We start from the raw sequence: 14,937 nt of genomic DNA on the forward strand, positions 1-14,937 counted from the left end.
AGAGCCACACAATAGCTCCAATGAAGGAGGGTTATAAGCTCTTAGCACGAGAAGGTGCAAGGAGTGGTTGGAATAGAGCCTTGCAAGAGAGAAGTTCGCACAATGGGAATGATCGTCGTTTTTTCAAAAAAGAAAATTTTGTGTTGATAACTGACAGCTGAAGGCCGTGAGCAAGAGGTCATCACTGTCAAGGTGTTGTGGGCTAGCCAGTAGTGGAGGCCGCATTGCAGGGGAGCAAGTGAGGCCGCAAGAGATGATGGTGGGGCAAGCGACTATTGAGGGCAATGCAGGCTTAGGGTCTCAACACGAGAAGCGACAATAGATCTTGATGCGCCAGTTGGGGTAGCATACGTGTGTTGGTGGATGCTAATGATGCAGTAGGGTGGACTGGGCAGCAATAGGATGAGGCATGTTAAGAGCGGGTTCACACATCGTGGTGCCACCCCAACTCTAACTCCAACCCCTCACAAAATCAGGGCATTCGCCTGGCTTGGGGTAGCATGGCAGCGTTGAATGAAGCCCGGGTAATCTCCACTCTTCCTAAAATGGCAGAGTTGGGTTTTCTTCGCCACCATCATTAACTGGCGGCACGTTCAATGCATTTGTCTCCTCTCTCTGTCAACGGCCAATTAGCGGCTAATAAACTCTCTCTCTTCTCCTCCCCCCGCTCTCTCTACGAGCTGTAGCCGGTTTAGGCGCTCCACATGGCAAAATGGGGACGTGTGCGAATACTTTGTAGGCCCGGAGGGAGCGTACATGTTGGAGTGGGGTGGTGGTTGAGCTGGCGGGGGTGCTACCTCAGCTGCGAATGCACCCTAAAGTACGGTTCTTAGCTCTGCTGGAGCTGTGGAGGTGGAAGCTTCAAGCAGGGTGGCCAAGTGAGGGGGTATCAATGAACATTGATCATGAGGGTGCTTCAATCATCCGGTGATTGGAGAGGCCTACTCCAACTCTGGGTGACTTTGTGTGCTTGATGGCAAGCCTTGATAGCGGTAGTGTCCCAATTTCTTGTCATCGGAGATAGCTGGAAAGGGTGCAATTATTAAGAGTGTGCCATCATCCCCTTTGAATTTATTAAATGAAGTCAACAAACAAATCTTTGTTTACTTTTAGAAAATGGCTCCGAAAAAAGGCGTCAAGAGGAAGGTCCCACCTTTTTTGTCTTTATAGCCACACACACACACACACACACACACACGAATAATGATGCATTTAAAGGGGGGGACTAATCTTCTCTATTTTTAGAGCTTGAGAAGGCTATTGAAAGGTCTTGTAGAGCACATTCAAAGCACACAATTGTGAACTTGAAATGGGGATTGAAAACATGCAGTAAAGTGAAGCAAAACCACACAAAAAGTAATGAAAAATAGAGTGTAATTAACCAAAAATTGAACCGATGAGGGCTCAATTTTAGTAGCTAATTATGAAAATACATGAAGTTTGGCATGAAGTCTTAATAATTACATATAGATTTATTGCAATTTCCTCAAGCAAGGGTAGTGGCTCTAGTCATAAGCCATGAATGTGCCCAAAAACATGAGTAATTGGCATATAGATTAGTGTTAATCTACATGCAAAAGGAAAGAGAATTGATTAGCAATTGCAATTGGCTAAGAAAGAGTTCCAATGCAATCTATCTTAGAGGGATGCCTAGGATCTACTTGTGATTAGGGAGATGTTAATCTCTATCCAAAGCTCTGATACTAGCTATAGGGTTAAGGTGGATAGGCTAGTGTGCCATTCGTGCTGCTAATGGCATGCTTGGAGAGATTAATGTAGAGCTCGAGAGAGACATTATTGCACAATACAATATAGATCATTATTGCAAAATGATAGAACTTACAATTTATTCAGCATAATATGCCTCTATATAGGTATATACAAATAGACAGCCTTTTGACACATGTGCACAAGATGTGGCTACCTATGCACAAATACACAAGAGATGCAACAAAACCTCGCATCCCAACAAAGAATTGAAAAAAGGGTCTTTTGATATGAGATTTAGATGCCCATCCAAAAATCAAAGAAGAATTTAAAAAAGGATTCACCTTCATGACCATTGCAAAGGAAAGAGTACATTTACTACTATTGAATAGCTATTAAAAGTGATATTAAATAATCAAAAATATTTTAAGACATTCTTTATCCATGACCTGTTGCCACTTGTAGCCTAGCAACTTGATTTCTAGGGAGGCATGGTAACAAAATTTTACTGTAAAAATATTGAGATTTGGATGGCCATCCAAATATCATGCACCTTGTGTACAATGCTTGCTCAAGATCTCCATTCCTCAGCATTCCATCTGTGTAAATTTAAACATCTCATGAAGTTGTGTTTTGAGAGAACAAACAAGGGTGGCTTATGAGTTTTGGACAACCATTCAAAACTAAGCATGTCTCTATCTTGTCTAAAATGCCTACTAAAATATAATACCACTTTAATGCATAAGACTTTTGTATGCAAGTAAACCACAAATAATTCATCTTCCCAAAACCAATATAATGACTTTACAACTTTTTCATCTCAAAGTTGAGGAAAGAAAGGCACAGCTCAACATTTTATGAGCTACTCTTTTTCTTTGTTTGTCAAAAGCCACACATTGAGCGAGGACAATTATAGCACCATACTAGCATTCCCTTGATAGTTGCACAAGTAAGTATGTTTCTTTTCAAACCTAGAGAGTCATACAAGGGCAAGGGTAACACCCTACTATCTTGACCTTTGTGAAGACTCTTTAAGACAATATTCTAGCGAGAAAGCTCTAGGATTCAGATAAAAATCTGACATGATCTTTTCAAAATTCTTAGTCCACAAAAAGATATTATGCTAACTCCGCGTTGATGTGAGAGTGTCTTTAAATGAAACATAGATTTATCATTTTGTAAAGGCAAACCTTTATATGTTAGGATGTTTGTGAAAGTAGTTTTTGTGTTATTTTGAATTTTTATAATGAAGCAAAAAATGGTTTGTACAAAACTTACAAGATAAGTACTTATGGACTGCTAAAGAGCAAAGTGATTTTAAAAAGCTTAAAGAAAATCTTACCTCTCAACCCGTGCTAATACTACCGGATCTCTCAAAACCATTCGAGGTCTATTGTGATGCTTGTGGATATTGCTTTGGAGTAGTTTTGCTTCAAGAAGGGCATGCCATAGCATATGAGAGTCAAAGACTCAATTCCAACAAGCGAGTATTGAGAATCTAGAGAAGGAGGTACCAATTGTCCTACATGCCCTCGACACATAGAAGCATCAAGTTTTGGGGACAAACAGATGAGGTGGGAAAATTTTCTTTTGCAATTCAATTTTTATATTGCTCACATTGCTGGCAAGCACAATCAAGTAGTTGATGCACTATCACAATGGCCAAGATCCAATGTGTTGTCCATATAAACATGTAATTTCAGCCCTTGTCTTAGGGAAGAAAGAAGAACCAATCACCTTGCATGATGGTTATCCTCTCTATGGCAATAGGCAATGTGTTACTCACTCTCTTCAGAAAGTGATGTATGAATCTCATGCTCCTCCCTATGTGGGGCATCGAGGGATTCAACCTACCCTTCACAGAGTAGAGACGTATTTCTATTGGCCTTCCATGAAGACGGACATACAAGACTATGTGCCAGAATGTGCGGTATGCGAAAAGACAAAGTATGACAGGGGGAAGCAACCTAGATTGCTCCAGCCTTTTCCGATTCCTAATTCACCACAAGAGAGCATATACTTGGATTTTTTAATCTTTGGAGTGCCCAAGTTCATCCATGGGAATATAATAATATGGACAATAGTAGACATGTTTAGCAAACAAGCACATTTTATACATGTCAAAAAGACTAATAAGCACACCAAATGGCAACCCTCTTCATATCCCAAATTTTTAAACACCATGGTTTTCCAACATCAATAGTGTTAGATAGAGATCCTCGAATGACCTATAATTTTTGGAAGGGTCTCTTTGAGAATCTAGGTACTTGGCCTATCACCCACAAACGGATGGCCAAACTGAAATAGCCAACCTTACGATTCTAGATCTACTTAAGACATATGTTACCGAAGTAGACCAATGTTCCCACTAGGAAAAGTACTACCTCTTGTAGAGTATGCGTACAATAACACTGTCCATACTGCTATGGGGAAGGCACCTTTTGAAATCATTGAAGGAAGACCTAAAAGTCCCTTGCTACTTAAGGTACGTCGGAAGATCTTTGCTGCCAATGAGTATAGCTGAGACCTACAAGAATATTTCCAAATGATTGAGGAGGCTATATCCATCTCACAACAAAGGTGTCTACATCTCAAGGAAAATGATTGGGTCCTACTCAAATTTTCCAAGGCTCGATTGACACAAACTATGCGCAAAAATCGGGGCCACCAAAAGTATTATGCTAAACTAGCAAAAAGATACTATGGTCCTTTTCAAATCCTAAAACCAATCAATGAGATGTCCAATCAACTCAAGTTGCCCAACCATTGGCTGATTTACAATGCTTTTCATGTGAGCCCGAGATTGAAGATCAAGAAGAGGTTCTTCAACCGGAATCGATTCTTTGACATGAAGACAAGGTAATAAGACATGGTAAGATTATCCGATGGTATCTTATTAAGTTCAAAAATTATCCTTTTGAAGATGCTAGATGGATGCAAGGAATACAACTTACGGATAGTATGAACCTTGTCCATGCTTACAATTCTACACTAGAGTAAGAAAATGTAAAAGTTTCTTTTAAATGATCAATGTTTTTGTCTTATAAGACTAGTTCTCTTATTATTGTGTGCACAAATTTAGGTAGTATGTATGCTTAGAATCACATTTGTAATGGCGACGTCTCTCAAACACCAAGTAGAACTTGTCACTCTATTTTGGAAATATGATATGGACTCAAGAGCGGACATGCTGGCGACAGCTAAGTCTCTCGAGCACCAAATGGAGTAGTCATCCATTTTGGAATGACTAAGGCTTTATCTCCTCTACCTGATAGTCGAGGATGGCTAAATTTTAAGAGAGAGGTAATGTCATAAAATATAATATATAACTAAAACAAATGATTTTATCTTATTAAATTGATCATTTAATGTGGGAGAATAAACGGGGAAAAGAATTATAATATAGACGTGTGCTTATGGATCTATCTTAGCACGGGACCAAAAGTCAATTCATCCAAAAGGGAGACTATCTGCCAAAGAGAAATTCTAGCTAATGGATCTTGAAAGATCTTAGGGTTAGCTTCATTAAATACCTCCACATTTTAGTGCTAAAAGTCCTTAGACCTAGGACCTTAGTCAAGCTAGGGTTGAGCTTGAGGTGGGAACCCGGCCCAAGCTTGAGTTGCTTCTCGTGCTTGCTAACTAAGGTTCCTGAGGTGCTTGTCATGCCTGATGATTAAGGTTCTTGAGGTGCTTGTCCTGCTTTATGAGTAAGGTGCTTGAGGGGCTTCATGACCAAGGTGCTTAAGGGGTGAGGTGTTCCAAAGTCAATATGGTTCCCTACACAAGGGGGGGAACCCGGCCCAAGATTGAGGTGCTTCTTGTGCTTGTTGACTAAGGTGCTTGAGGTGCTTGTCATGCTTGATGATTAAGGTGCTTGAGGTGCTTGTCATGTTTTATGAGTAAGGGGCTTGAAGGGATTCATGACCAAGGTGCTTAAGGGGTGAGATGTTCCAAATTCAATATGGATCCCTACACAAGGGGGGCGGGGGGGGGCAAGCCCTACAAGTAGGGGCAAGAGAGAGAGAGAGAGAGAGAGAGAGAGAGAGAGAGAGAGAGAGAGAGAGAGAGAGAGAGAGAGAATACACACACACACACACACACACACACACACACACACACACACACACACACACACACACTCAAGGCAAGCCAAGACCAAAGAGGCAACAAGGACACATGTGAATCTCCTACCCATGTTTCCCTCCAAGGTGCCTAAAGCCTATTGGTTGACCTCTAAAGGGGTCCAATGAGAATTTAGTTTATTTATTTAATTGCTTACACTTTCTTCAAGCCCTCTCTCTCAAAAAATAAAGGATAACACTTGTCCAAATTCTCCCATGGTTTCTTGATATGTATAATGCATGTGATTGTCTAGTCTTGAGGAGTTTCTATCAACTTCAAGCTTGAGCTAGGAAGAGGGGTCAATCCAAGCACGGAGGGGTGTAGCTTGACCATATACCCTCTCTCTCTCTCTCTCTCTCTCTCTCTCTCACACACACACACACACACACACACACACACTCATTCTCACTTGGTGAAAGTGCAAGAACTTCATCTCCTTCTCCAAGCTTGAAAAGCTGAGTGCCTATACCAGCACTATATGCTATGGAATGAAAATCCAACCAAGATCCATGCTTCAATGCTATGCTATCCATCTTATTCATCTCCAAATTTACTATTCTACTATGCTATGCTAATCTCTATGAGTAATGGTATGAGAGGAAACTACATTTTTCTCGTAAGAATACTTCTTCTTCCTCTTCCCTACCCTCATTTCCTACTAGCTCTCTCCACCTTCAAAGGTGTTTATGGTCTTGGGACTGAGGCCAGGGACAAGTTAATACTTTCATTTAGCTAAGTTATGAGAATAATTGTGGTGCATGAATCTCTCTACCTTCATGGCACCATCAAGGTCTCAAGGAACACAAAGCTTGAATTGTATCAATTGTCTGTTTATGGGAGAAAGTATAATACAAAAACCTTTTTGGAGAGGGGACCGCCTCCACATAAATCCGGTCCTAAATGTTGTCAAGTTCGCTAATTATCTCTCTTGAAAAGTATTGTTCATGCCAAGATAATTAAGTGTAATGGTTATGCCTCTACCTCTAATCAAGTTTTCTCTCTATTTTCTCAAAGTATTCTCATAAAAATGCTCTCTACAGTTCTTTAAATTCCACTATTCTCAATGTTCATAGTCCAATTCCATTACATTTATTCTACTTATTTATCAGAGTTTGAGGTAGGGATCTTGAACCCTTGTGTTGATGTTCAAGTTAGCAATGTTTGAATATGTGGGTTGGCAATCAAGGCACATGTATCTAGCAGGGAACCGATCAATTTTATGTAAGACAATATGGATGAGTGCACCAATCCATTGTTGTTGGTTGGATTATGAATATGGCTTCCTCCAAAGATCATTATCTCGGAGCAATTTGGATGTGATGTGTTAATAGTTCACAAATGGGGATTCTTGGATGTAGTGTGGTCTACAATTTAGTTTTCTGAAAGGCAACTGATGCTCAAGATGGCACTCCTCTAAGCTTACAACTTATGAATAACCAGAAGTAGGATATTTCTAAGATTAGCATGGAAATTAGCTTGAGATCCAAAGCCAGAGGGGAAGACTAAGCCACAAGGTTTAAGAAATTTAATAAAATTAATAATTTCCAAGACCCTAGACTATTAAAATAGTTATAGCTCCGCATTAATCAAAAGGTTTTCTACCCATTTTTTGGAGTGTAAACTATGTTCCAACCACAACAAAAAAAACAAGTTCCCCTTCTATCCTAAGGTCCCATGTCCCCATCAATAAAACCCCTAAAGAGCACCTATCATACTCCATCACATGCTCAAGAAATTGGAGATGAGGCACAAGCTACCATTGATTTCAGACACACATTGGTTGACTTTGGTAGGAAGCAAGCAGAGTCTTTGATAGGAACTCAAATATTGCCTTCTAGTCCATGGCTGTATACTTTGGTGTTGCTTTTGAGAGAGAGAGAGAGAGAGAGAGAGAGAGAGAGAGAGAGAGAGAGAGAGAGAGACCTTGAACTATATGTCCTTAAACCCTATTATCTTAAACCGTAATACCCTAAGTGCTAAGGCCTAGATCCTAGGCCGTATATAAAGACCATATTAGGTATTTTGGTAAAAATCTCACATTATGGGAATCTCCAAATCAACTAAATTCATGTAATTTGGGAATTTTCCACTTAAAGTGGGAAAAATTTAGGTGTGTGGTTAGTAAATAAAGTGAAAATATCATAGGATTGTGGTGTTGATAAACACCAAAAGTCAAGAGGATGTACATTACATGGATTTGAATAATAACTACGAATTACATAAAACAAAGGAAGATACAAAAAAGATTTTGTTTACAAAATTGACTAGTATAGTCACAATAGAAGCTCCACATAATTCTACTCCACATTTGATACCATATCTAAACTTTGATCCAAGTGTGGTTGATGTGCACAAGTGATGCCTTCTTTGGCTTTTAGAGCATGCCTTTCTGGAATCTTTATTCTAGAAAATGGTCCTTCTTTGTTGGGTCTCCAGGACCAAACAATTGCATCTACAGTTTCCCACACTTGTGGGTCCTTATAGTTGAGAGCCCAATAACCCTTCCAACAATTATTGTAAGCTTGAGTATCTGTCATCCCACTTTTTCTCACGCAAGGTGCCCAATATTGAATCAAGAGTTTTCTGTAGTTTGGTGATGTAGGCTCATTATCAATGTCAGATAAAGCCATTGCAAGCCACATTGTATAGATTTTTGTGTCACACTCGGAACAAGCATAAGAAAGTCACCTTGGTGCACATCAGACATAGGGTCAAACTCTTCCCTTGGCCTATCTCGTTGAGGCCCACAAAAATGATCGTTCAACTCTTCAAGGCCTAGGAATCTTTCTGCTCCTTGTTGCAAATTCATTGTAGTGCTTTGTAGGTGAGAATATTCTTGAGTTTTTGGCCAAAACATTTCATATAAGACTCCCTCTGATATGATTTCTTTTCCAATCTCTTCAATTACCTTACTCCAATAATCTATCAAGGGTATATAGTATCGCGGAATACTTGAACCATTCCCTAAATTTTTCCAAAATTTTATATAGTTCTTTAGCCCCAAAATGACTTCTTCGTCGGCCTTCACACACTCCGCCATTGGTACTAGAGGTGGATCTCCATGTGGTAACATTGGCTTGCCTTCTGTGTCTATTTTCCAAAGGCGAATACTTCCACTCCAACTTGATACACCTACATGTTCCTTATATTGCATCATTGGTGTCTCATCCTGCATAAAGAACCTGAACTGAAGCGGTTTGGAATGTCCAACAAGTATGTCTTGTCCATCACAATATTGCTTGAAATCGGGGATCTTTGTGAGAAAAAATGGAGCTAGAGATGAAGATGAGCTGTTTCGTAATGTATCCATCAAATGTGGCAAAGTATAGGTTTGTGTAACTCTCAACTTCTCTGAAAACCTACTAAACATTGCGTCTATGTCCTCATGTGTATGCCCAACCATTAAAAATCCTAGCTAGATGGTTTTGAAAACACCCCTTGCAACAAGCATTGACAAATAGGCAAATAAGTATCGATTTTTGTTTTCCCTTGCACAATTATCCAGTTGTAGCAACAAGTTCTCTGTCAACCTACGAAATGTTGACCCCAATTCCTCTTCTGAAATTTCTGCACAATGGGCTCTTTTCCATCACTCAAGTTATGGTAGTCCAAAGCATCCCTTGAGTTCAAAGCATGTAGTAGTGTAATATTTCTCCTTGGAAGTCCATTTGTTACTAGATCACCAAGAGGATGCTTATCTATCCTCTCTAGGTTATGTAAACAATTAGCCATTGAGCCAATTGTAAGATTTGGATCAGCTGGCCACAAACTATTCAAGACAAAGTGTTTGTAATGACCTTCTCCATGTCCATGAGTGATCATGCCAATCAATGCCACCTGCAGATTATATCCTGAATCCACACCCTTAGGAACAATGCATAATCTAGGAATGGCAGTCTTCTTTTGATCCATCTTATCATGGATTATGCATACATATTTTTGTGGTTGAGTTTCTGAATACGTGCGCCATGCATAATATAGGCTTCTGCAACTCTTTTGTTGTGCCATGTGAACTTCTCTCTCCCTCGAGAGAAGGTTTAGCTTCTAACCTTGCCTTGATTGAGCTACAAATATTGCACTTAGAGAACTCACTCGTCTTTGTTAAAGTGACATGTGGGTACTCTTTGTTCCAAATTCTACCAAAAGAAGATTGGGATAGCTTCTTCTCATAGCCCATTTGGTCAAGTGTCATGTTGATTTCACATAAAATATCCACTTGTTTGTATGCTGATGGAATCACCAATTGAGTCTCTCTTGAGCCATCTAGCAGTGTTCTACTTCTATGTGGCATCTTCTCAGATTTGTTTTCCACAAACTCATTTAGTAGTGCTCTTGCTAAACTAGTATGTTGAAGTCCCCTTCTCAATGTACATGTGTTCCCATGTACATATTGGCGCACACCATTTTCAAAGTTCTCCTTGTATCGATAAAATGATGTCTTTGGTATTCCATGTAGCTCATACCATACTCTACAACAATCAATAGAGCCATTTAGCCTGAATTGGTATCGTGACTTCTCATCTTTCTAATAACATATAGAAAGAACATCATAAACATAATTAGTGCGTGATTTTTGAGACTCTCCCCAAAATTGTTGTTGTAACCTTCTCACCATATCACGATCTGCAAACTGGCAACACTTTTGTGCGCAACAATCAATGCATGATACCCTTTGAATTGATTTGTTTGAAAGGTAAAAAGTGGAAGCTGGTGCTGCTTTTGATTTTTGAGTCCTGTTCATGAAAGTGTATCGTCTCTTCCTTGACAAGTGGACAACATTACTCCCATCAAGTTTTTTCCCAACATTGTCATCGTTGGATACATCCTCATATGTAGCATGCATGCCATCAACAGGAACAAAGCATTGTAATGGGCTCCCATTCAACATTGTTGTCTGCTTGATGGGCCACTTTAGCAAAGTGATGCTACCCACTTCAACCACATCATCAATGCTTGCATTTTCTCTTTCAATACCCACACCCACACAATCATGACCAAGTTCCTAAAATTTGACATAATCATGTGGAAATACATATAAGATGGTCCCTTCATTCATGGTTTGCATCATTGTGTCATCTTTTAAAAGGACCCTCTGATTTCTCCAAGACTCTCGAATCACTGCTTCAAATTATGGGCTTGTCATAGGTATTGCATCTGTAACTAGAGGATCAGAATGATCATGTTCTTCATCACCATTGTAGCTTTCCTATGGATCAATTAAGTTCCCATTTAATATAAAAGATTGCAAAAGAAGCTTTGACCATCAAACAACACTCCATAATGAGCCTTGGAGAGATGAAGTATCCATTGTAGGAAAAGGTAGCACCACATCCTTCAAGCATTCCTCCACTAGTATGGAGACATTTCCTTGCCCTATCTTTGTACCACCACAAGTGGAATCTGGATCTGTTCTACACACAAACCAATACCAACAATTTCATTGTCAAGTATCATATGTACTTTCTCCCCAGATTCGAAGTCCATCCTGTAAGTGAAAAAGATTACATTGTTAAATCCATAGTTATAGAAAAATACTCTTCAAACAAAAAATCATGCTACAACATGAAAAAGGTTTGCATAGGTTGGACAAGTGGTGAACCTTGAGACCAAATCCTCCTTGCTATATTAATGGAAGCAAGGTTGGAAATTATGGTGGATCTTGAAACCAAAGCATCCTTGCTATATTAGAGCATAGGTTGGACAAGTGGTGGACCTAGTTGTAATACCCACTGCCACCTATCAACTACTATAGTACTATGCTTTCCGATGTCCAAGAATCCCTTGAGTTTTGCAAGGTTGAACACGTGGTGGATCTTGAAACTAAAATCCCCTTTCTATATCAGAGCATAGCTTGGACAAGTGGTAGACCTAGTTATAATGCCCAATATTCAAGGTGAAATACCTTAGGACCTTGCTACCTTGCTTGCCAATTTTTATGTAGCCCCTCATTTCTTTAATGGAAGCAAGGTTTGGACAAGTGGTGGACCTTGAAACCAAAGCATCTTTGCTATATTAGAGCACAGGTTGGAGCTGGCTGTAATACCCACTGCCACCTATCAACTACTATAGGACTATGCTTTCCAATGTCCAAGTATTTCTTGAGTCTTGCAAGGTTGAACACGTGGTGGACCTTGAAACAAAAATCCGCTTTCTATATATCAGAGCATAGCTTGGACAAGTGGTGGACCTAGTTATAATGCCCAATATCCAAGGTGAAATACCTTAGGACCTTGCTACCTTGCTTGCCAATGTTTACTTAGCCCCTCATTTCTTTAATGGAAGCAAGGTTGGACAAGTGGTGGACCTTGAAACCAAAGCCTCTTTGCTATATTAGAGCATAGGTTGGAGCTAGTTGTAATACCCACTGCCATCTATCAACTACTATAGGACTATGCTTTCCAATGTCCAAGTATCCCTTGAGTCTTGCAAGGTTGAACACGTGGTGGACCTTGAAACGAAAATCCGCTTTCTATCTCAAAGCATAGCTTGGACAAGTGGTGGACCTAGTTATAATGCCCAATATCCAAGGTGAAATACCTTAGGACCTTGCTACCTTGCTTGCAAATGTTTACGTAGCCCCTCATTTCTTTAATGGAAGCAAGGTTGGACAAGTGGTGGACCTTGAAACCAAAGCCTCTTTGTTATATGAGAGTATAGGTTGGAGCTAGTTGTCATACCCACTACCACCTATCAACTACTATAGGACTATGCTTTCCAATGTGCAAGTATCCCTTGAGTCTTGCAAGGTTGAACACGTGGTGGACCTTGAAAGGAAAATCCCCTCTCTATATCAAAGCATAGCTTGGACAAGTGGTGGACCTAGTTATAATGCCCGATATCCAAGGTGACATACCTTAGGACCTTGCTACCTTGCTTGCCAATGTTTACGTAGCCCCTCATTTCTTTAATGGAAGCAAGGTTGGACAAGTGGTGGACCTTGAAACCAAAGCCTCTTTGCTATATTAGAGCATAGGTTGGAGCTAGTTGTAATTGTTAGTGCCTGATTTATCAGGGCTTTCAGGGCAGTCAGGCTATTACTTTTTGAACTATAACTAAAGACCTTTAACTTTTGAACCTTAGGGAGATGTGGACATTAGTACTTATAATTTTGGGTAGTTGTGAATGTGCCTTATGGTATCTGATGACGAAGGGCAGTTATGGGCAGTCCTGTCGATGCAGTTCTCTCTCTCCTGATCTCGTACTACTGTTTACTCTCTGTAATTGGGTGATGATGATGAAGATAATCTGATGGCAGTCTCTCTTCCTCTTCCTTATGATGTTCTTTACTTATTTACTTTGCAGTATTGTGTATGAATACTCAGTGTACTATTCTTGTTTCCTGAATAACTGCATGTTACTTGCATTGAATACCTGTTAGGGCTGTGTGCCCCTAACAGTAATACCCACTGCCACCTATCAACTACTATAAGACTATGCTTTCCAATGTCCAAGTATCCCTTGAGTCTTGCAAGGTTGAACATGTGGTGGACCTTGAAATGAAAATCCCCTTTCTATATCAGACCATATCTTGGACAAGTGGTGGACCTAGTTATAATGCCCAATATCCAAGGTGAAATACCTTGGGACCTTCCTACCTTGCTATCCAAGGTGAAATACCTTAGGACCTTGCTACCTTGCTTGCCAATGTTTACGTTGTGAGCGGGATGGAAACACACAGAATGCCTCTATAATGACCCAACACACACTCTTGGGAAGATACACACACACACACTATGGGGCACCACTCGGCTTACACATCCCACCTGGCCGAGACAGGGAACACACCGATGGAGCGAGAGGAGAGAGACTATCCGTTTACCCACTCCACAGAGAGAGAGAGACACACACACACACACACCCAAAAACTCATCTCAAAAGATGAGAATTTCTGGTGTTTAGATACAATAGATCTTGGGCCAACACCAATGGGGCAAATAGCTCACACAATATGGGTAAAATAAGCCAGATACAATCGCAAACTGGAGCAGAAGCTTCGCTCATAAGAGAAACTTACACAGCCAAAACAGTAGAAAAAATAGTGAGGAATTTGGCAAAATGGTCAGCGCCATTGCATCCGGACTGGCCCAAAAACCCCGGTCTACAATGTCAAAGTGCTCAAATCCGACCTCGGATGAGCAGTTTATGGCCAAAACAGGCTCCAAAAACCCCAAAAACACACCTTCGGTTGTTCCTCCTCTTCTCTCCACATTTTTTATGGTCTTCTCTATGTTTTTTCAGTTCCCACACTTAGCTTTATTATTGGGCATCCTTGGCCTTTTAGATGACCTCAAACGGACTCCGAACATGCCAAAAACTGATCTCACAGTGCATAGTTGTCACCCTGCTGCATCCATACGCACACCTGGATGACTTTTTTCAATAATTCATACTGCCAACACGTGAAGTGGCCCCAACATATGGTCCTCATGATGTTCTTCTTCATAATTATCATAAGAAAACATCCACGTTGTGCTCGTACTTCTCCACGTGCAAGTATTGACCCCATTCGACCTCCTGACGCCACTAGATTCCATCTGACACACTTGCTTACCTCATGTCGTCGGCCCGCTGATAGCTTCCTCGAGAAGTTTTACGTGCTATCAACTCCTCATTATTATAGAAAAAACACACTAGTACTGGTAATAGTGAAAATCGATGCACTATGTACACGGTGTCCTACCTGTACACATGTGGGCCCCACGTAACCACCTGGCTTTGGAAAATGGGCGATCCTTTATTTGATGCACCATGCATGTGTATGTACATATGCACAATCCCTTGCTCCAAAAAAACTGCTGACATAATTTGCCCATCCCCTAGCCTGCTAGATCATTCATGATCAGCAGGAGCAAAAAGAGATATGAGACTCACCGCATCACAAGTCTCCTCATCCCTCATTGACATTACTTGCTCCACAGACAGCTCATCTTGCTCCACCATCATTAACCTAGCATGATATAATTTCAGACGCAATCCATTTACCCTTGACTTATGTAGAATCCCATCCAGGTTAGCCAACTAATATGTACCATTTGGAAAACACTCCACTACCTTGAAAGGGCCTTCCCACTTAATTTGAAACTTCTTTTGGAAAGTGTTGTCCAG

This window comes from Adiantum capillus-veneris, chromosome 4 (genome assembly GCF_014529385.1).
Source record: "Adiantum capillus-veneris isolate H3 chromosome 4, ASM1452938v2, whole genome shotgun sequence".
In the NCBI taxonomy this organism is placed as follows: Eukaryota; Viridiplantae; Streptophyta; class Polypodiopsida; order Polypodiales; family Pteridaceae; genus Adiantum; species Adiantum capillus-veneris.